Raw genomic sequence first — 20,773 nt, 5'->3', positions numbered from 1 at the left:
CATCTTGCTGTGGTAGCTGAAAATTGTCATCAAAGCTTTTCTGCTCTTTAGGTGTTCTGGAAGGAAAGCTATGGCTTTTCTTGGTGAGATCTTGACGGGAAACTGTTTTGCGCTAGTGAAGTTGTTTGTGATTCTTAAGGTTCCTATGCTGAGGACTGTAAGTACCCCCCTGCAGATGCTGTGTTTGTCATATGTCTCCTTAGAGCCACTCATACTTGTGAACCAAGCAGTTCCTGGGCTCTTAGGTGACCCTGAGCCGCTGGATTATTAAAGCTCATAAATCTTATTGAAAGATTTTGGAATTTCCTCAGCTTGATTTCTTCCCTACTCTAATATGTGTAGGTAGCACACATTGCCCACAATGAATCACAGATTGCAAGATAACCAACTCCACTCCCTGCCTGGGATTCTCCCTCCTCCTCTTTTTCTCACCATTTTCTCCCTGGCCCATCTTAACACCACAGCTCATAACATTCTTGCTGACTCCCTCTTCTTCCTGCTCTTTCTCTTACCATTCTCTGCTCTAATGTGCACGCTGCACAGACATATTGTAAAACACACCGTGATGCTAAGTTCCTACATCAGAGATGTGCTTCTGTCCAGAGCAACTGTGGGCTGCCCGCTGCCTGAATTTCTCAGCCTGTGAGGTCTCTGAAGGTCTGTGATGTGACTGAGTAAGAAAGATGCTGGGCTGAGCCCTGCGTGGCTTCTGGCTTACCTCGGAACATCCTTTATCAGCAGCCAACCACCCTTTAGCCCACGAAACAGCCTTCTGTTCCTCCAACGCTGTAACCTGGAAGTCCCCCAGTCGTCTTGCCTATAAATACAAATTGAGGAAAAGGCTACAACAAGAGAGACCATTTGCACCAACACTGTTGAAGCCAGAGTTCAAATTCCTGCTCATTTTCCTCTGAGAGTCAGAGCTGAGCAGGAACTGCAGTTTCTGGTCTTGGGGGAGGAGGGTGGGGGAATCAGACTTTTTTTTTTTTTTTTTTTTTGGTGGGGTGAGGAACTCCACACTGGAATATCCTTTTCAAGATACACAGATATGGCACATCAAACACTTTGGGATTTCTAAAAGAAACTAAGAGGGGATTTGAAATGTCAAACACAAAGAAATGACGCTTTGCTTTTAGTGGGGAAAAAAATACCTTCCTCAGCCCCTCTAGCAACAGATTATATTTTTAAAGGGTTGTTCATTGATCTTCCTCCAAAGAGAGACTCTTAGACTTAGGTACCTGATCTTAATCCTAATGAGGTCCATTGCAAAATTCTCGCTGACTTCAGTGGGAATAGCATAAAGCTTCATATTTTTTTTTATCAAATCTGAGCTACTAGCACAAGCTGTACACAAAGAGCTTAGTTAATTTGTGATACTGTAGCTGGAATAAATATTTCCATCTCTTCCTGAGAAGTGTTTGAAAGTAGAACTATTTGGATATATTTACATATTGTAACGTGCCATCCTAAATAGAAGTGCTGTATTTTTAAGTCCATCTGCAAATTATGTATGATTAATTTGTTTGTAACACAGAGGACATAAAAATGGAAAAAAAGTTTAAAAATAAAACCCCAAGCAACTGAGACTAATCTCTTTTACAGATGATTATGATAAAATAGATCAACAGTTTGCTTATCGTACCGCTGTGCCTCAATCTGAATCACTCCCTAAATCCAAAGCACTTTATATGCTAGCTTTGTTTCACTGAAAAATGACTACAGGCAGCAGAAATGTGCAACCAGCCATGCAAGCTTTTACTGAAGTACTAAGTGTTACAACCCTGCATGCCTTCTACTACAGGAGTCTCTTGTGATCGCAGAACTGCATGAAGCTCAGTATGTTTGTCCGACATCACAAACTTCCAAATCTGACATCGGTTTCCAAGGTAAAATACCTGGACCTGAAGCGTTCAGTGTTGCCTATTGTAATTTTGCAAGTGTAGAGCAGATGTATGGTTCACTGCAGCAAGGGTGGTCCTGTTGCGCAAGGGATTTCCCAAGGCCAGTCCTAGAAAGCCTGTGTTGGAGGATAATTAAAAATGGGTTATTACAAAGAGCTTTAGAGAAGTAAGTCCTGTGCCTTTTTATTTTTCTTTTTTTCCTGCTTACCCCTGAAGTCTGGCTACAAAACACATGGGAAAAGGTGTCAGAGGTCTGAAAAGTCCCTCAAATTCTGCCTGTGCTTAAACACACTGCTTCTGCTGGCTTCCATGGCTTAAATGGACAGTTAGCCCTGTGTGTGTTTACAAAGCAGCACAGGCAGCAGTGAACCACTGCCACGGTTCCCCACTTCTTGGATGATTGTGCAATGATTGCCATTTTTCTTTCCACCAAGAACAGTCCTGAAGAGGGGGATGTAGGATGCATATTCTGTTAGATTCGTATGTGATGCCGAGGTCCGAGGTGACTTCTCAATGAAGAGAGGCAACTTCACATCTTTGCACATGCTGTGTTTGATGCTGCTTACCATTCTGAGCTGAAATACTAGCTTGCACGATACTGGGGTGATACTTGAATTTCCCCCCAAATACTTCCTTTGTTCTTGCGGTAGCTGGCATCTTTTAGCATTTGGTAATCTGCTCCAAGCACATCCTACCACACAGGAGTGAGTGAACTGTCAGGACTACAGCTTGGATGAATCTTTATCTACTTACAGATCTGACATATAGCTTTGACGCTTCCCACTCTGAAGACACTGGAGTATCCCAAGGGTGGGTGACGAGCTGTGGACCCGTGGCTGTTCTACTCGTTGATTGTGTCTAGTGACTGGGGTAAGGTTTTGAAATATTTGTTCCTCTCATGCCCTTTCCTACTTCGATGAGTTCCAAGTTGCCTAGTGAAGGCGTGACTGGGTACTCCTTTAATGTCCCAATGCAGGTGGAGTTCTCTCCCTTAGCTGTGTATCCTGCTTGGGAGGGAAGGGATGATGTCAAGCAGTCAGGTGAGGTCCGTGGCATTTCAGTGCATGTTCAAAATAGTTTTGATAGCCATTTTGGAAAATGAACTCTGGTCCACAGTGTAGACAGCTGAAAGAAACACTTCAAAAGCAAAGAATGGGTCCTTCCCCCATCGCCAGCTGTAGCACGCTTCAGTGCAGTGCCATTTATAGCCTTTCTGTCAGTCTTTTTGCTTTCAGATACAACTTGTAGCACACACTGTGGGGGTATGTTAAGTCATGAAATTAAAAGTAGATGGAACCCCACGTGACCCTCCTTGGAGTAAGCCGCATCAGGAGGCGCATTAGTGGAACAGGTTTTGGTGTGCCTGGCTGAATGCTTCTGATCACTTGAGGCGTGCACCGGGAGCCTGCTAATGCACACCCTGTTGTGGTTCATTGCTCGCTGTATTCTTCCAGGCCGATTCCAGCCAGCGGTCCCTGGTAAAAGCAGGTGTTTGCTTTTGAGGGGAAAGAGGAATTCCAGGGGTGCCAGGATAATACCTGCTCAAGCAAACGGTGCCCCCCCGCCACTGCCCCAGCCCTCTGTTTATTTGTCTGTGTTTGGTACACTAGTTCTACCATGTTCACTAATTGTGGCAAACTGTCTTTTGTAACAAGGACCTTCTGAAAGTACATAATGAAGGGAGTGCATTTTTAACTCTCTATTTTAAATAAGAATTGTCTGTCTGTGGGAGTTGGGCTATTTGTATCGCCGCAGACAGAAATGATCAGCGTGCTTCGTGGGACCTTGCTGCTTTGTACTTATTGACTGTTTATTTTTCATCTATAGGATTACTAATTGCAGCTAGTACCAGACGCTTCTGTCTCCTTTCAGGTTATTGTAGTAGAGGGCATTGTACCAGATGCATGGTTATTCACAGAGCATGCATTTCCAGCAGCTGAATTGCTGGATCTGCTCTAAATGATCTATGGCAATTACATTTGGCGTTGTACGGCTATAATTTTACTGCATATTAATAGCCACCTAGCAAAGAGGTAAATGCCCTTTTCTCGGCTGGGTGCAGAACCAATGCCTGGATGTATTCAACTGGGTAAAACGAGGCTTGGTTTTTAAACGGATAGCAGGGGTTTTATGTATTGGAAAAGCGTGTGCTGGTGAAATGTCTGTGTTCCCTCCGCCTTGATGGTGTGCAGCGAGACTCCTGGAGAAACAGCATCAAGCCAGATCCTCGATGGAGACATGCTGGGGAGGGAAAGGGGAGGGGAGAGGGAAGGGGATCATGTGCCCCATTTTAAGCTGCTCATCTGCTACCACCCAAAATCTTCTGCTGTTTTGGGGTTGTTTTTTTTACCCCTTTCAGCGGTTCAGCTCATCAGTGTGGATGCTGTTACGTTTCACCAGCAAAATGCTAGTAATTAAAACTACCCTCCCCAGACCTTCCCTAAAAGCTGTCCTCTGGAGTCAAGGGCCTATTTTCTTCCCTCTGTTTTTTCGGGGGTGGGGGGGCAAGTTGGGGGCGATGGGGATCGGGTGGAAGCAAGTAACAAGGAACCAGAAATTTACGAGCTTTCTCCTTATTAGCGCCGCTCGGGGGCTTTGTCTGTGCTCCTGGCTGGGGATGGGCTGACGGGGAGGACTTGGGGGGGGGGGGGGGGGGGGGAGGGTGAGAGGCAGTGTGACTGAGGGGGGCCGGCGTGCGGGAAACCACATACACGAACGGACGGACGGGCAGACAGCCACTCAGCCGGCCATACCTACCCCACACACAGAGACACAGACTCAGACCGGGCAGCTCCTCGCCCCGGCGGCGTGTGTCTGTGTGGGGTGGGGTAAGGGGGGCGGTGGAGGGGGGAGAGGGAGGGCGTTGAGCGCGCGCAATGGCGGCGGAGCCAACGGCTCCTGTGAGGCGGCCGAGTCAGCACGAGCCGGAGCGGCGGCGCTGAGCGCAGCGAGCGCGGAGCCGGCGAGGAACGACACGAAACGCGCCGCTGTCTCCGGTCCGAGGCGCACCACGCTGCGTGGGCGGGGAGAGAGAGAGAGAGAAAGGGAGAGGGAGAGACTCTCAGATAGACAGTTACAGCCGGGGAGCGCGGCAGATAAAGGACAGAGGACGGGCAGAGAGAGAGAGAGCGCGGAGCGAGCGGGGATCCAGTCAGGCACCGAGAGAGACCCAGGGCGAGGACAGGCAGCGCCAGAGGCAGGGCAGGCGACGGCAGCCCGGCGGCGGACCAGGGCGACGCGAGCGGAGCGGGGAGAGGCGAGGCAAGGCGAGGCGAACCGGCCCGCGGCGGGAGGCGGCCGGAGGGTCGGGCGGCGCCGCCGCGGCCACCGCGCCCGGCCACCACCGCGCCGCGGCGGATCTCCTCCTGCGGAGGAGGCGGAGGCGGAGGAAGAGACAATGTCTTTCAGGAAGACAGGCACTGTACTGTAACAGCAGCGTTATCTGCAGCAAAATAAACAAACCAGCCAACCAAAAATACCAAACAAACAAAAAAATAACCCGAGCCACCAAGACGCTGGGGGCAGATCCCGTTTTCAGGCAAGGTAAAAAAAAAAAAAAAACAACAAAAACAAACCAGGAAAAAGCAGCCAAAGCAAAACCAAAGACCAAAAAAAAAAGCCAAAGCAGAATCTGTAGACATTTGTGTGGCGTGATGTTCTTTGTTGTTGCGATTTTTTTTTTTTTCCCTCCTTCCAGCATGTGTCTTCTGTCATTTCGTTGGAGTCATTCGCCCCCATTCCCCCCCCCCCCCCCAACCCCCCTCCCTCCCGTGATCTTTTAATTTTTGAGGTCAGGGCAGCTTGAGCATGTGAAGTGAAGGGAGAGGGGAAATAGGAGCTGTGCATGGAGCCGGGGCTTGCGTGTGTTACATGCGGTGTGCAATTATTTATAGCAACTGCAGGATGCCGACTCTTCAGATGTGGTATTTACCAGAGAGGGAGGGAAAGGGGGGAGGAAAAAAAAAGAAGGGGGGGGGGGTGAAAAAGGGATATCGTTCATATAGTCTAGTGGGGCAGGATGGTATCGGTGCTGAAGCCGGAGCCTCGCACGGGATCCCGGAGCGGCAGGGTAGAGGTGGCGAAAGCCAGGTACGGCGTGAAAGGGCTTTGCCGCGGGTCTCGGCGCGGTCCGCGGGGCCGCCTGCCCCCGCGGAGGGCGGCGGCGCTTTGCAAAGTTTCCGCCGTCAGGAGGTAATCACCCGGAGGCGCTTCGGGCGGGGGAGCCCGGCCGCCTCCCCCGGCTCGGGGCGCGGAGGGTCGGGATCGGGAGCGGAGGTGAGGTTGCCGGAGCTTGATCGGCGGGGGAATGGTGGTGCCCTCGCCTCGGAGCCGGGTGTCCGGGAACCGGGCTTGAGGCTGGGGAGGCGAGCGAGAAAGAGGGCAACTGCGGGAGGAGATCTTTCTCTTCCCAACGGCCGTTTTCGCTTAAATCGATCAAACTGTAAAAAAAACCCCTAAAACCCAAACAAAACAAAACCCCAATTTGTTTTTTTACTCAACGATTCGTGAGCAACGTCGAGGGATACTCTTTAAGAAGCCGTGCTGGAAAGCCTGGGCTTGTTTGACTGGCATTGTTCTTAAGGGTGGCGATTGGAGGGTAACAGATGTGTACTTGATGCTTCTTCCTTAGCGTGTGTCTCTGGGGTTTGTTTTTTTTTTGCATGCAGTGCAGGAGGATCGCAGTCCGGGACTTACAGTCACATTGTTAGGTATCCTAGCGATCTGCTGCCACAAAGAATAGTTAAGGTTACTCAGTTGGGTGCAATTCTGCTTACTTGTTACGTGCGTTTTAACAGTATCTTCTAGACCTAAAACCGAGCCGTGCTCATCCTGTGCAGCCATTGCGTCTTGTTTAATTGTGGATGGTTTTTTTTTTTGTTGGTGCTGTTGTTTGGTGGTTTGTTTGTTTTGTTGGGTTGGCTTTCCTCTTTTTTTTTTTTTTCTTGTTTTCATTTACCGTTTCAGCCAGCGGGGGCGGGGGGACAGGGACGGACACGCTCAAATAATTTCGGGTGTATTTTGCCGTGCTATAGGTGTGTCTTTGAGCCTTCGCTCTCCCTCGCGTCTTTGCGCTTCCAGGTGTGTGCGGTTTTGCTTAAATTCATCCCCGCTGTGCTGTGACATCGCTGTAAATGTGTCGGGGGGGGGGGGGGGGGGAGAGAGAGAGAGAGAGAAAAAGAAAAAGAAACAAAGGCATCGGAGAGGAGCACAAAGTGTTTGTCGATCACCTGTTTGACTTCTCTACCATTGCGCTGAGCTAGATGCATGCCCGGTGTGCATTCTTCTAAATGCCGTATGCAAATTTTAGGCAAGTACAAAGCAATTGAAGCTGAGGGTGATGGGGAGGGGAACAAAAAAAACCTAGTGTAAACTGACCTGCAACTTTTCAGTGGCATAATTTAACTGCACGCTGATTTTTTTGTTTTAGCAGTTTTCGTCACGGATCGAGGCGAGTTTGTGTGCACAATTAGGCTTGCAAATTGCTAATCTCGCACTGACTTTGCTTCTCAGTTCCCAGCTGGGCATGGTTACCTTGAGAGCTGTGGTATCAGCACTGTCAGAGCATGCTCCGGTGGGGAGATCGGGTGTGTTCTATTTTTAATCCTATTTAATGAAGATGCTTCTCACTCTGCAATATATGAAGCATAATGGAAGAGCAGAGAGATGATTGGTTATGGATACTGGAAAAGGAAAAATGCAAAGGTAAAAATGGAAATCCCTCAAATATTTCTATTAGATTAATGAAAGAAAAAATTTAGCTGTGCAAAAAGGTGATCAATTAGAGGGTTTAAAATCAAACTTTTTTTAAATCGTCTTAAGTTCTGTGAAGGAAACTGTAGATAGGAAATGATTTTGTGCTGCTGATAAATCTGATTGTGTTTGGGTATGCCTAAGTTGAGAAAAGAATATTCCACTCTTAAGTCTGTTTTTACTGTCTTACAATGGAGTAGTGCGAAGAAACATCTTTAAACATTTTTTTGTCTAGGGCTAACCAGTTCTAATGATTAACTATTCATATTCCTACTGGTAGCATCTCGAAGCAAGAGTTCTGAGTTTTGATTCCTTGCAGTTAAAAGTTAAATTGGGTTGATACTGAAAATGGCTGTTGCATGTAATTCTTGCAGAATGCAAACCTCTTATGATATATATGTAAAGGAAAATACCTATAGGTAACTACCTTGTATGCTGTTGTGTAGGATGTGTGTGGATACTTTGAAAAACTACCTTGTTTAGTTCCGCGTATCTGTAGTCAGTAATGCATTTATTAGCTGTTTGCAACAATCCACACGCTCAAAATCCTAGAGAAACTCACCTTGATTAAAGATACCTTATCTAAAACAACTGTATATTTCTCTCTGTTGCCTACAGTTTTATGGGGTAGTACTGTAAGAAACTGCTGAGGAACTCTCCTGCACAATCCTTTCTCAGGCAATTATTTTCCTGCGATGCGCTAGTCCTTTTAACTGCCCCAGGGCTAAGTGTACAAGTGAGGGTTGCTTGTATGAGTGTTGCACTGCATCGTATCCTTGGAGGAAAAATTACTTGAGGAACGTATAAGGATGATAGAGGAAGCATAATGAGATTTTTACTACTGATGTAATGATAGCTCTCAGAGATAAGAACAGTGCAATAGTCTCTTTGAAACTTTATCTTGTTGGAGTAAAGCTGTTGGCCAAATCACGTTTCTCATGGTGCTGCTTTTCCTGTGGGCTTCATTAGGGTTATTTGTTTGATTATAGTAGATTGGACTTGGCCTGATAAATCGCTGTTATTAAACAGAATTTCTGGGAATACATAAAAGAAACCTAAGAACTTGTGAAATGTACTGTGCTTTTGACTTCCTCCCAGGTTACAATTTTATCAACTGACTTTGAACTTGGAATGAATGGGGGTGAGAAAGTGCGGTAGTTCTAGGATGGCTTGCTTTCTGTCTGCCTTTCCTCCTGTAGGCATCGCTCTTGCTGCAGTCAATGGGAGATACAAATTTGGAAGTGTGTCCAGGGTTTGGTTCAGTGGCTTTAACAGCGCTAAAGAGAGACACAGGGATGAATCTCGAGCAGCTGTAAATTGATGTAGTTCCATTAGTTTTTAAGAATGTTACAGATTCATACCAGCTGATAAGTCCCTCTGCTTGTAATGTACAGGATCTATAACTTCATTGAGTGGTATTATCAATTTTGATGGCATTAATTTCAGAGTAGGAAAATGATTTTGTCAGATTGGCAAATCCTTGTTTTATAGAGACTACTCACAAATGAGTGACTTGAGCCAGTGAGTAGTCCCAGCTCAATTTACTTGCTCAGTTGTATAGAGAATTTGTAACTTTCATGATTAAAGGAAATGTTATTCGTGTTCAGTAATCTATTTTCGAAAATATCATTAAAGATTGGCCAGTTGAGAAGTAATGTAACTACAGTGCAATAAAGTTGCAAAATCCATTTGTCCCCCGCTCATTCATTTATTAGATTTGAAGTTCTGTATTAATGTTCTCAGCAGGTAGTAAGTCAAGCAAATGGGTCACTTTTTCTTCTAGAAGATTGAAACATTCATCAAACAAGTAATACATGGCGCAGACTCTGTATGTTCCAGTGGACAGCATTTGATTCTGAAGACTTGAAAATACTGTGTATGAACATCTTTGTATCTGTATGGTAACATGCATTTCTAGGGTGCATTCTGTTTTGATGACGAACTGCAGACCAGGTAAGTGGGATTTTCCCCATTTTGAGGCTGAGCAAATTGAATTGCAGATAAACTATGCAAACCATGTGAGGTCATGCATCTGGTTTTTGACAGCCATCAAATGAGACCTGTCCCAGTCTTCCATGGGTCACTGCTGGATGATAAGTCTCCCTGATTATTTGCTGGATTTTGTTTTTCTTTCAAATTTTCCCATTTTATACATGGAATAGTGACTTTCAGAAACATGTAGGTGTAAATAAATTTACATGTTTGTTTGTAACGGTTACAAATATTTTTAAGTAACAAAGGGTGAAGCTTTCTAGCAAGGAAAACTTCAGACCAAGTACAAGGAATGATTAATGTCTGGGTATTTTTTTTTTTTAATATATTGAACATGCCAATAAACTTGGGTAGATGTACTGGTTACTTGTTCATGGACAGGTGTTTTTTTTCTTGGGTCCTTGTTTAAGAAGGACACTTAAGCCCAAATCATCGTAACAGCCGCTATGGTTTGCCTGAGTGTGTCAGTGTGTGTACATGTGAACTATTAGAAAAATAAAAAAGACATTGCACTATCAAACTACAGTATGTTCTGTTTTAATGAAGACTCATTTTTTGATCAGTAACATCTGTGATGGGTTCTTGCAAGTCCTCATTTGTCTGTGAAGGTATAAGCCACCTAGTTGTAGGATTTAGGAGATAAACTGCTCATTGTTTTCTTAGATGCTTAAAGGAGCTCCTGTTGTAGATTTCATGCTACACAGTGGTTTTACAGGAGGTAAACTTGATGATGCATTGCCAATGAACCTATGTAAGAGTGCTTCCTGTATAGGGGTCTCTTATGTTTTTTCTTAGCTTTGTAAGAATATGTAAATAATGTATGTTGATACTTAATGTGGGGCATGTGCAATTCAAAGTTAATGAACTGCATTACTTCAGGGAAAGAGGATTGGAGATCTGTGTCCCTTTTAGGGAAACAGCTCATAGCAAACGTTTTCATAATGTCCTACTGCAATTTCCCTCTTCAATCTGTTAATAACGTCACCAATACTTATTAGTGCTTCCTTTTTCCCTGTTGTGGTTTCCAGGTTTACACATAATGTATTTCTTTACAGTTTCTTGGAAAAAGTAGTTGTGGAGAAGGTGTCCTTTAATTCAAATGTATCGATTTTTAGTCTTATGTTGAAGTCTTCAAACCATTTTAGATCATTCCAGATTCCTAAATAATAAGCTGGCTTATGGAAATGCTACATCACTTCTTCCCTACCCCCTCCCAATCCCATTCCCTGTTATTTAAGAGAAAGAAGCGGACCAAGTATGGGGAGAAATACAGAGAAACAAGTAGTAAGCAACACATTTTACAGGAGTTCATAAGGGCTGCTTAGATGAAGTAATTGCTACTGTGATAAACATGGTGAAAAATACTAAGTATCAGAGATCCCATGGTTTTCTTTCTGTTGAACATATGAAGTGTGAGAGAGTGATAATGTCATACAGAATGACTTAGCTGAAATGCAGAAGGCATACTTAGGCCGTGACAGCTGGGAATTTTACATTTATGATTTGGATATCCAATGACTTTCTGAAATGGGGCTTTAGAGTATTTTCTAGTCACTGGCAATATATGGAGCCAGTAACCATTTAAGACTCTTATGAGGGCAGACTTGTTCGCATAGCATATGCTGAAGTATGTAAGGTGGGAAGTGGGTTTTTATAAGTGAAAGAAACTGTTGCTCGTAGAGAAACTGGGATGCTTTCATGCTTCTCTCCAAATAAGATGTCTCCTCTTGATCTTTTCAGGATGAGAGTCATAGTTAACAAAGAGTACCATGAGAAAGCAAAGTTCTCTGAAAAGTATTCTTGTAATTTAGTGCTTTCTAATGCAGTTCTTACTTAGGCAATCCTATGATTTATTTATGAGCTGTTTATGCAGTGTCCGTGTCAAAATTATAGAAGCTTTGTAACATCTTGGAACTGATAAGGATGTCTTATTTATTTATTTATTCCTAAGTTGGATGTCTTTAAGCTTTTGAGTAAAAGGAAAGCCTCAGTGATCAGCAGGATGGTGTTAAAAAGTAGTCAGCAATAAAAAAGCCCCAACAAACCAAACCAAACTCCCCATGTGCCTCCCCCCATCATTAATACTCTTATTTCTCAAAATTTCCGTCTTCTGTTTTAATGTTATGCTAAAACATAAAAATAAAATATTTCTCAATAAATTATCATACCCCAATTTTTATGGCCACCTAGTGAAATTTTTTTACAGGATTCATAAAATCAACAGAGCTAGTTTTATATTCTAGGAATTGAATTCTGTAATCAAAACCATGCCTGGACAGCTAATAATTTTGTCATTAATTAATCCTATTGCGGTACTTGTGTTTTTATTGCCTTGTGAGTTAGGTGTCACTGCCTTCCATACAGAAAAGATTTTGTAAATTTTCATGATATCATCAAATATGAGAGTCAGATTGTGGCGCTTCTCAGGGAGCGCATGCATCTTGGTTTTGTAGGGCTGCAGAGCTGATGGTGTAATGCTTTATTTACTGCAAAGAAAGTTATCACAACTTGCTTCTGAGTGGAAAGGAATGGCAGGACTTTCTGGTTGAACGAAGCTAATACAGATGAACTGCTGCAATGAGAAGCATGTTATAAATACAATTACATTGTTGTACAGTTAAATGTTCCATGCTAATACTGAACTCATTGGGAACGAGACTTTGGTGTTGATGCTGTCATATGAAATAGGTACAGTGTGATGTGCTTCTCAAGAATATGCCTCCTTTGTGGTTTTTGGGTGTGTGTGCCATTGAACTTAATTTGAAATACTTTGCCTTCAGTTCCACAAAAGTAAATAGTAAATTGTGGGGCTTCAAACTAAGTTGTGGGGTTTTTCCGTTTTCAAGTGACTGCTCTGTTTCTGAATACATTGCCATTGGCATAACATTTAGAATCATTTGAATGAGCTTGCTTAATGTATTATAAAATATTTGTTATGGAGTCAGAAATGTTTATGGTGTCATGAAAGCTTTAGGAGAAGCACATCAAATTGGTCCACTCTAAAGGCTCACTACAGATTTTTAATGTAAGTCTGGGAAATGCCTCCTAGCTTTATAATTTATGTACTTTATAAGCCATGAAATTTGAAGTAAGGAGGTCTGAATTTCAAGCTTTTGGGTTTTTTACTCTTGTAAGACAAATTCAGAGCTTTCTTTTACCACCACCAAAAAACCCCAACAAAAATTTGTGAACATAGGTCTAAATGAAAAGCATAATGAGTAACTTAGGGCCGCATTGAGTAACTCAAGTGCCGCATTTCATAACACATACTACCAGGAAAGAAAATGATGGCAAAAGCGTTTTTGATTCGGGTAAGATTTTTGAAAAAACTTTAATTCCCTGAAAACAGGTTTAACTGAATTGGAAGATACATTGCATTTACCAGCTCTGAGTATCTCAGTATGCTTTTCCACTACAGTATAGCAATCTGTTCTGTATCTGAGCAGCAAAATGGAGTGGTCTCTAGTGACAAAGAACTGTGGCAAGCGGCATAAGAATCCTGTTAGATACTGAAGGCAATGAATTATTACTGATAGGTAATGTAACTCCAGTTTAATCTCTGTACTGATGAAAATGATGGCATTTGAAAGTCCTTGAATGACCTGCTTCTTGAAGTAACCATCTCAAAATCAGAATCTGAGGGAGTGGTGGGGCAAGGGGCGTAATGGAGGATTAGCGGCAGTGGTACTGCTTGTACTGTGAATCAGGTTATGGGGGCATCCGAATTAGGAGGACAGCAAAGGACAGGAGGGCTTTCCAGAGATACTCCATGAAGATGAAGTTAACTGGAGTTTTGGATCACCCAGGGAAAGTACAGCAATGTATAGTCTCCTTTCAGTGTAATTTGGTTTCTAATTTTAAAAAAAAAAAAAATATATATCCTTACACATGCGGCGTGTCTTTGCATGGAGAAACAAGACAAAGTGAGCACTCCATTGCAACCACACTTGATCTCCTCAGATCTGAGGTTATAGGAATTTTAAGTGATCTGCATCTTCCGAAATTTGCTGTTGCTGAGTTGCTCCTCTCTGCCATCTACCTGGCAGAACAGGAAGGAAGATATCCAAATGCTTGCCAGGGTCTGAGGGCAGTTACACAGCAGAGTGCACTAGGAGGCAGATGATGCTTAGCGTGGCTTAATGTCAGTGCATGGAGCTGGTGGGTGAGTCCTGGGGCAGCACGCAGGACTGTCGACTCTCTAGTATGTAGCCAGTTCTTCTATGAAAATAAATGGGTTTTATCTCTTGTGTGTACGTGCCGGTACCCTCATGAATTAGGTGTTTACTAAAATAGCATAGTGTGTTCTGTGACTACATAAATTGGCACTTTTTTGGTAAAGAGCTTTGTATTAATAAGGAAGGATTGGCAGAAAAGAGTAGATTGAGTCAGAAATCTTGATGCAGTGTTTTGGCTGCCTGTGGTAATGCTACTGGTAACCACACAGCCATAATCGCGGGGCAGTGGTTTCTGCAGACACCCTGTCCACTCAGTCTTTCGTTGTGATCGTTTCCGCAATGCGGGAGGAAGATGCGGCAAGCACCTACCTCTTTCAAAACCCACATATTTCTTTAATGTGTTTGTTACTCCTCAGGGTTTGTTTTTTTTTTTTTTTTCAGAAGGAGAACAGAGAACATAATTTGTACTCAAGAAGGCTAATTATAATTTTTCCTCTAAAGATCACTTCTAAGCTGTATGTTCAAAGAACTGCAGCTAACTCTTTCCTGCACTACCATTCAATGTCCAGGCAACGAAAGTCAAAACCTAGATTTTTTTTTTTTGGCATCTATTCCTGTTTGTGTTTAATAACATACACTTGAATTGCATCTTTATTAATGTTGTCAGGCACTTCAAAGCCATCTGTAATAACTGCATCACTGTAAGAGTGCGTCAGAAAGAAAGACGATAAAATATCGTCGCTTCTTAACAAAACATTTTCTTGAATAAACAGCACAATTTCTGTGTGTGGAAAAATGAAATTGGTTCTGATTATTTCAGTACTTTTGAGAATGACTGCAGTAATACCTGACTCTCTTACTTGCCTAAAGAATGAGAACAGACTGAGCAATTTGGTTGTGTATTCTGAGCAAGTTCTGTGGCACAGAATGTGTTAGCTAGATTTGCATTGACCTGAGATCAAAACAAAGGAGGAACAAAAGTGACCCAGGTACTTCTGATGCACAGTTAAAAGATACCACTTATTACCTAAGCTTGGTAGTTGGATGGGGCTGGCACATAATGGTGTGGTGTACCAGTGCTCCTCAGAACATCAGGTGCATAAACAAACAATTTCAGTGTCTATTCACTGCCAGGTAGATTACTTTAATAGAAGGAATGCAAGTGTTCCACGTTAACCTCTGATGGCTTATTTTGGGGCCAGTAACTTGAGCTGCTGTTATTACTAAGCATTGTAAGATCAGAAAATGGAGGTAATTTCAAGTAGCCTTGCAACCACAGCAGAGAAAACAAAAAATATAGAGGGGAGTCAATGTTACATTCTTCTGGCAACAGCAGGGTGCGTCAAGTATAAGCACACTGAAGTTAGGAGACTTTGTGCATCTTTAGGTATAACATTAAAAACAAGGGATCTTCCTTAAAACAGTCTATAGTTGTGACCTAAAAGTTGCTGAAAACACAAGAAGCTAAATATTAGGACTTCAGTGAATTCCTCTAATAGAAACCCTTCCTTTCCTTTACTTCTTGATATGTGTACTTCATGTTTCTTGCCTCTGTTTACATCAGTTGCTTGCATGTGTTTTGAAATGGCTGAAAACTTTGAAAACATCCCACAATAGCGCACTTCTTAAAATAGCCCAATTCTGTAATAAAATGTTACATAAAGCATAAAATAATGATTCAATATGCCAGTTCACAGATCTTTTGGAATTTGTTTTGGTATCTCTGAAGGAGGGAGTGCCTAAACACCTCTGTTTACATCTGTCAAACAAAAGGTGTTTAGGTAGAATCTAGGAGACTTTGTGCTTTTTGAACTTGACATATACAGTTCATATTGGTGTACCTGGGTCCCTTTAGGGTCTCCATTCAAATTCAGTAGCTCCACAGAATTGTGTGTATGTTTGATGCCCCTGCAAAATACATCCTGAACTCTCCATATATTTGCATAGCTTGCTTGTTTGGTTTTTTCCCTTGGTTTAGTAATATTTTCAATAAATTGCATATTCATTAGAAGATAATAAAGCATCATCAATAGAAAATAAAGCATAGTGGAAATGACACAAATTTAAATGCCTTTGACTGACAGTGTGTGGTGTTGACGACTTTTTACATGTTGGCTCTCTGACCTTTCAGATGGACTGCTGTCTGTGGTGTGAGCAGGAGGTCCCAACAGCTAGCTTAGCTTCTAATACATTAGCTTAGGTGCAGTTTACTGTGTTGTTGGGTTGTGTAATAAAAAGAGGGAAAAATGGATGTAATTCTTTTTGGAGTAGTTAATTCATATTTCATGTCTCTGCAGTTGTTGAATAAGCATGTAAACTGCACCAGAATGTTATGTATTCTTATCATAATGACTGTAATGGTTGTGTAGCCCCTTGCCAAAAGTAGAGGGTACTGATTGAGAAGATGGTTACCAAGACATCTAGCTGCCTATATTTGAGAACCTATACCAAATACATAATCCATTTTTGTGAAATGCATATATAGAAACTCCTTGTAAAGACAGGGAAGTAAAGGAATTGTTGGCCAAATTTTCTGACTGAAGTGGACGACCTGTGGGTTTGAAAGAGCGTGGTTTACTGCTGTCATCTGAAAGTTGAAATTTAGTTTTCCTGGAAATGTAATTTTTTTTTTCTTATTATTGCTGAGAGATAGCAGGAGAAGTGCCTGCATTCAGCTGCCAATTACAGATTTAATTCAGCTATTTGTTTTTCAGTAATCTGATTGCCATTAGTGCCTAGTTCACTAATTGCCCTCTGTTCTCTGTCAGTTTATTACGAAAGTAACATTCCAAGTATTCCAAAACCTAATAAAGAAATGATGACAACAGTCTGAACAGATGAGGTATACTAGTTCTGAACTGCTTTTTCTTTTTTTTTAATGGGCTAATCCTCAGACTGATGGACAGTCAGCTCAGTTATATCTAAGGCAGCAGTGAATTAAAGAAATCTCACCAGTTAAAGACAAAATGCTGTGTTGTGTGAAGTTATATGATGCTTTAGGGGGTTGTCAGACAAACAAGTTGTTTATTCCGCAAGTGGTGGTGCCAGTACTCTCCTCGGTGTACTCAGTGATAATTGAATTCTTGAGTTCAGTTGTTTGCTAAGAAGATGATTTGTGATTTTTACAAGCTCGTGTGACTTGGAACACAGTGAGATAGGCTTGCTTTTTCACATAGCCTAGGTTTAAGTTGACTGAAAGAAAGCTCTTGCTTTTATTGACTTAATTCTCCAGTCTTAATCCACGCAAACAAAGGCGTGAAAATGTTAGTCCATATAACTTTATTGCTGCAACTCAGAGAAACAGTGGAACTGGAACCTACTTCTGTAGCGGGAAGATGGTATGGTTAGAGTATCATTCCAAAATGTGCACGCACATATTTTGCGCTCTTCCAGGTTTAAGATACAACACTTTTATATTCTTGAGCAAAATTAAAATTGGGATATTTCCCAAATGACTATTACTGGCCTGGTGCTAAACTGCCCTTCCAATTGCAGCTTCTTGCTAAATTCAGACATTGGAACAGGTGAACTCCTGTTGCATGGTAAGGGAAGCCGCAATAAAAGTAATGTTTTGTGGTTTTCAGCCCACCAGAATGACTGTAGATGCAAAATGTGGGTTTAACAACTCCCACTTCAGCTCACTCATATCGGCTAAATGAAAAGAAACTTTATTGTTGAAAACCTTTTTTTTTTTTTTTCCCCCCGTCGTTTTAGTAAAGACAAGATATGGGGAAAAATATCCAACCAACTAAATAAAAATTCCCAAGCTTATGATGAGTATAATACTTTTTTCTTCCCAACACGCTCCAGCATTGAATTTCCCTTTCTCACCCTCAATTTTAGGAAGCATGGATGCCCCCCGTGGAGGAGAATAGGCAGCCAGCCATCGCTCATCTGGGCAAAATAATAAAGACTGTTTTTTGGGAGTGGAAGGAATTGTTTTTAAACAAAGAAACACAAACTACCTCCGACCCCCCAAATGCACTTTAGGCATCATTTGCACTCCCCAATAAAAAGTAAGCTGTCCAAACAGTAACTGTAGTCATCCAAAGTAAGGTTGTGCAATACGTTGGTGGTTGTACTATGTGGTGGAATAAAACCCGTGGTCTAAGTGAATGTACCTGTCAAAGATTTGGAAAGCCTTGGGAACAAATTCTAACTTGGGTAATGAAAGCAGACTTAAAGTGAAATTGAGCTGATTGTCCCTACTGATTGCCTTGTTCAGTTTGCAGTGATACTCTGTAGCGTACTTTAATGGGTGCACAGCTGATGTATGCAAGCATCAAGATACCCCAGAGAAATACTCTTGAGCAAGTGAAATATAAAAAGGAGGTTTGAGAAGTGTGGGCACTACTAGTCAGGTTAGCAGAAGAAATGTGAAGAGTAGAAGTCCACTTTTGATACTGTGTTAGTTGTAAATAACTAACATGCCATAATCTTAGTATTTAGATACTGATAGGACTACCTGTTTTCCCCAGGATTTATTGTCAGTGTTGTTACGCTTATTTCTAAGTTCATTTCTCTTAGGAAGTGAATCTGAGCCATTATTATAAATTACTTGTGCTATTTCATTCCAATTAGATTTATAACAAAATGGATTCCATAGACAGATTCTTGCATAAATAAAAGCATTTATTTTGCTCATTCACTTTACTACCTACTGTCTTGTAGTGGTACTTCCTGAAACAGTTTGATCCAGCTTGCTGCAGGAGGTCATACAAAAGAAACATGGAAGGCTTTTTTTTCCTGACTTTTGTTATTGTTTTAAAAATGCTAAACTTAGAGGTTTTTTGGTTACATGACCTATGTCTCCATATGTGACAAAAATTGTTTTAAAATATGCATACAGTTTTGTTAGTGGCTTATTTTTATATGATCACGTTTGCTACCTGCCACAAAAGTGCCTGGGTTTAAAAGGGGGTATGATGGCTGTGTGTCTGGGCAAGGGGATATTGGTTACCCTTCTAGCCCTTGTTTTGACCAACTTCATTGCTCATTTAACTTCTGTATTCCTCAGTGACCTCACCTGGAAGGAAATTTTTTTTTTTTCCTTAATGTGAGATTCTGGTATTTTGAAGCCTTTTATAATAAAGGAAATATACACTTTGCCTCCATTCAGCTAATACTGGCAGATACACTCAAGTTATGGTGCCTTTCCAGGTTAGCTGGGTCACAGTTACTGTTTGTATGTGGCACTTCAATCCACAGCAAATACCATGACACTTGCTTGCCTGTTGCTGCTGTTACTCTCTGCCGTCAGAGTTGGGTATTGCTGCCTTTATTCAGTGATACTTTTCCAGACAAAACATGTGATAATGTGTAGTTTTAGCAGGTGATAATGTTGAAGAATTTAAACAGGTACAAGATAAACAGAATTAGGAAAATAAAGTCACCATATACTTTTAAAAAAACCCAAAACATCACAATCATGTTAAAATTGAAAATTTTTTTGTACCTGAGGCAAAGTTTGAAAGAATTTGATAGGTTTCTTTCAGCTGGTTTATTTTATATTCTAAGCTTAGAAATATATGCTTATGTGTGGCATGTATATGAGGATAGCCCTTGTCGGGATAGTTTTTTAAACAATTGTATGTGGAGGTTTTTTAGTGGTTTTTTTTTTTTGTTTTCCTTTTTTAAAATCTGATGATACGTACAAGTAAAAAGAATGCATCCCCAAATACCAGTTTTAAGTGTTGCACACAGCTTTCACTTGAAGTACATAATTTTTTATTTTGCTGGTCAAAGTTTAATAGACAAAACTCTGAGAGGGATGCTTTTGAAAAAGTTGCAAAGTAGACATGATTGGTTTTGTTAGAGGCATGTGAATTTCTTTCTTGTGTCTTTACCTTTACTTTTTATAAAGTGTTTATAAAAGTTCATCCCTCTTTAATAAACAATAATTATCTATAATTGCTGATGCTAAATGCTGGTCAGTGTTTCAGAAATTCTACTTGCGTCATGCAGCTGTGATTCTGAAGTAATTTCTATTTGAAAGAATCCTTTATGTTCTTTATTGTTAGAATGTAAATGTTTTACTAAACAGCTTAAGTATATCATGAAAACATATGATATTGTAATGATTGTGTAGGTATACATAAGAACTTAATCACCTTTTACATCTCTGTTTGCACTTTGGAACTTTTATCTTGAGGTTCTTTCTATTCAAATCTGTTATTTTTCACTTGATGGGGGTTTTCTGGAGAGTTACATTCAGAAGTGACTTAAACCCAGAGGTGGTCTGGTTTTCTGGGCTCTATGGTGGGGGATCCTGGCTTTTGCCTTTAAAGCTTCCACTGACTTGCGTGTCACTCTTGGATGTGGCCTGGACATCGCTGAAGTTTGTGTACCAAGATAACCACTTCTCCATGTCACTGGCTTGTACACGTGGGAGCTGTTTAAATCGGTGGCTTTTGAATTAAAAAAAATATAATTTTTCTTCTTATTAAAGCACTTACTACTTCTCATATAACTGTACAATGCCATTAATTTTAGGCTTTTTTACTGTCGTCTTAGTGCTGTTGTAGGCTCATTTTGAGAAGCAACTTTGACTGCTGTGCAGGTACCCTTCTTTGTGCATGGCCTGTTTCCTTACTTATCCATGATGAGCAGCTAGGACAAGTGTGTTGATTGCTTTTCCAATTTTGTTCTCATCACAAAAGAAGGGTTTAATTTAAAACAGGAGTTATCAGTTTTCTTCTCCAGCTGTCCTGGAGCATAGTGCCTGTCCTGGTCTCCAAGTTTTTTCTCACTACTGGAAATTTTACAGTTTTCTGCTGGCTTCAGCCAGTCTTTCTTTTTGTTTTTTACTAACACCCTGTTTCTTTACCTCTGAGTGCCTTTCAATTTTTGATATTTCTGCTATTGTGAGATTACCCATTTCCCACGCCTCTGTGAACCAGGGAACACCCCTAGGCCTATTCTGTCATCCCTGTCTTGTGCAACAGCAGCTCCCCT

The 20,773-nt window shown here is 41.7% G+C and overlaps 1 protein-coding gene across 9 annotated transcripts in view; it reads left to right on the top strand.

The window, feature by feature from the left end:
• ARPP21 (cAMP regulated phosphoprotein 21) overlaps positions 1-20,773 on the top strand; it is a 202,026-nt gene that overhangs the window by 54,741 nt on the left and 126,512 nt on the right. Inside the window, exon 1 of one of the 9 annotated variants that reach the window (XM_084260253.1) lies at positions 5,814-5,824. The exons of 7 other annotated variants lie outside the window; for them this stretch is intronic. The gene's annotated coding sequence lies outside the window, so the exon portion shown is untranslated. Of the gene's footprint in view, positions 1-5,813; positions 5,825-7,576; positions 7,605-20,773 lie in introns of those variants that run through there. One more of the 9 variants, XM_084260252.1, reaches the window with a different exon arrangement.

The sequence above is a fragment of the Gallinula chloropus genome, assembly GCF_964237585.1.
Source record: "Gallinula chloropus genome assembly, chromosome: 2".
Lineage (NCBI taxonomy): Eukaryota > Metazoa > Chordata > Aves > Gruiformes > Rallidae > Gallinula > Gallinula chloropus.
This window is presented reverse-complemented; position numbering and strand designations above follow the sequence as displayed.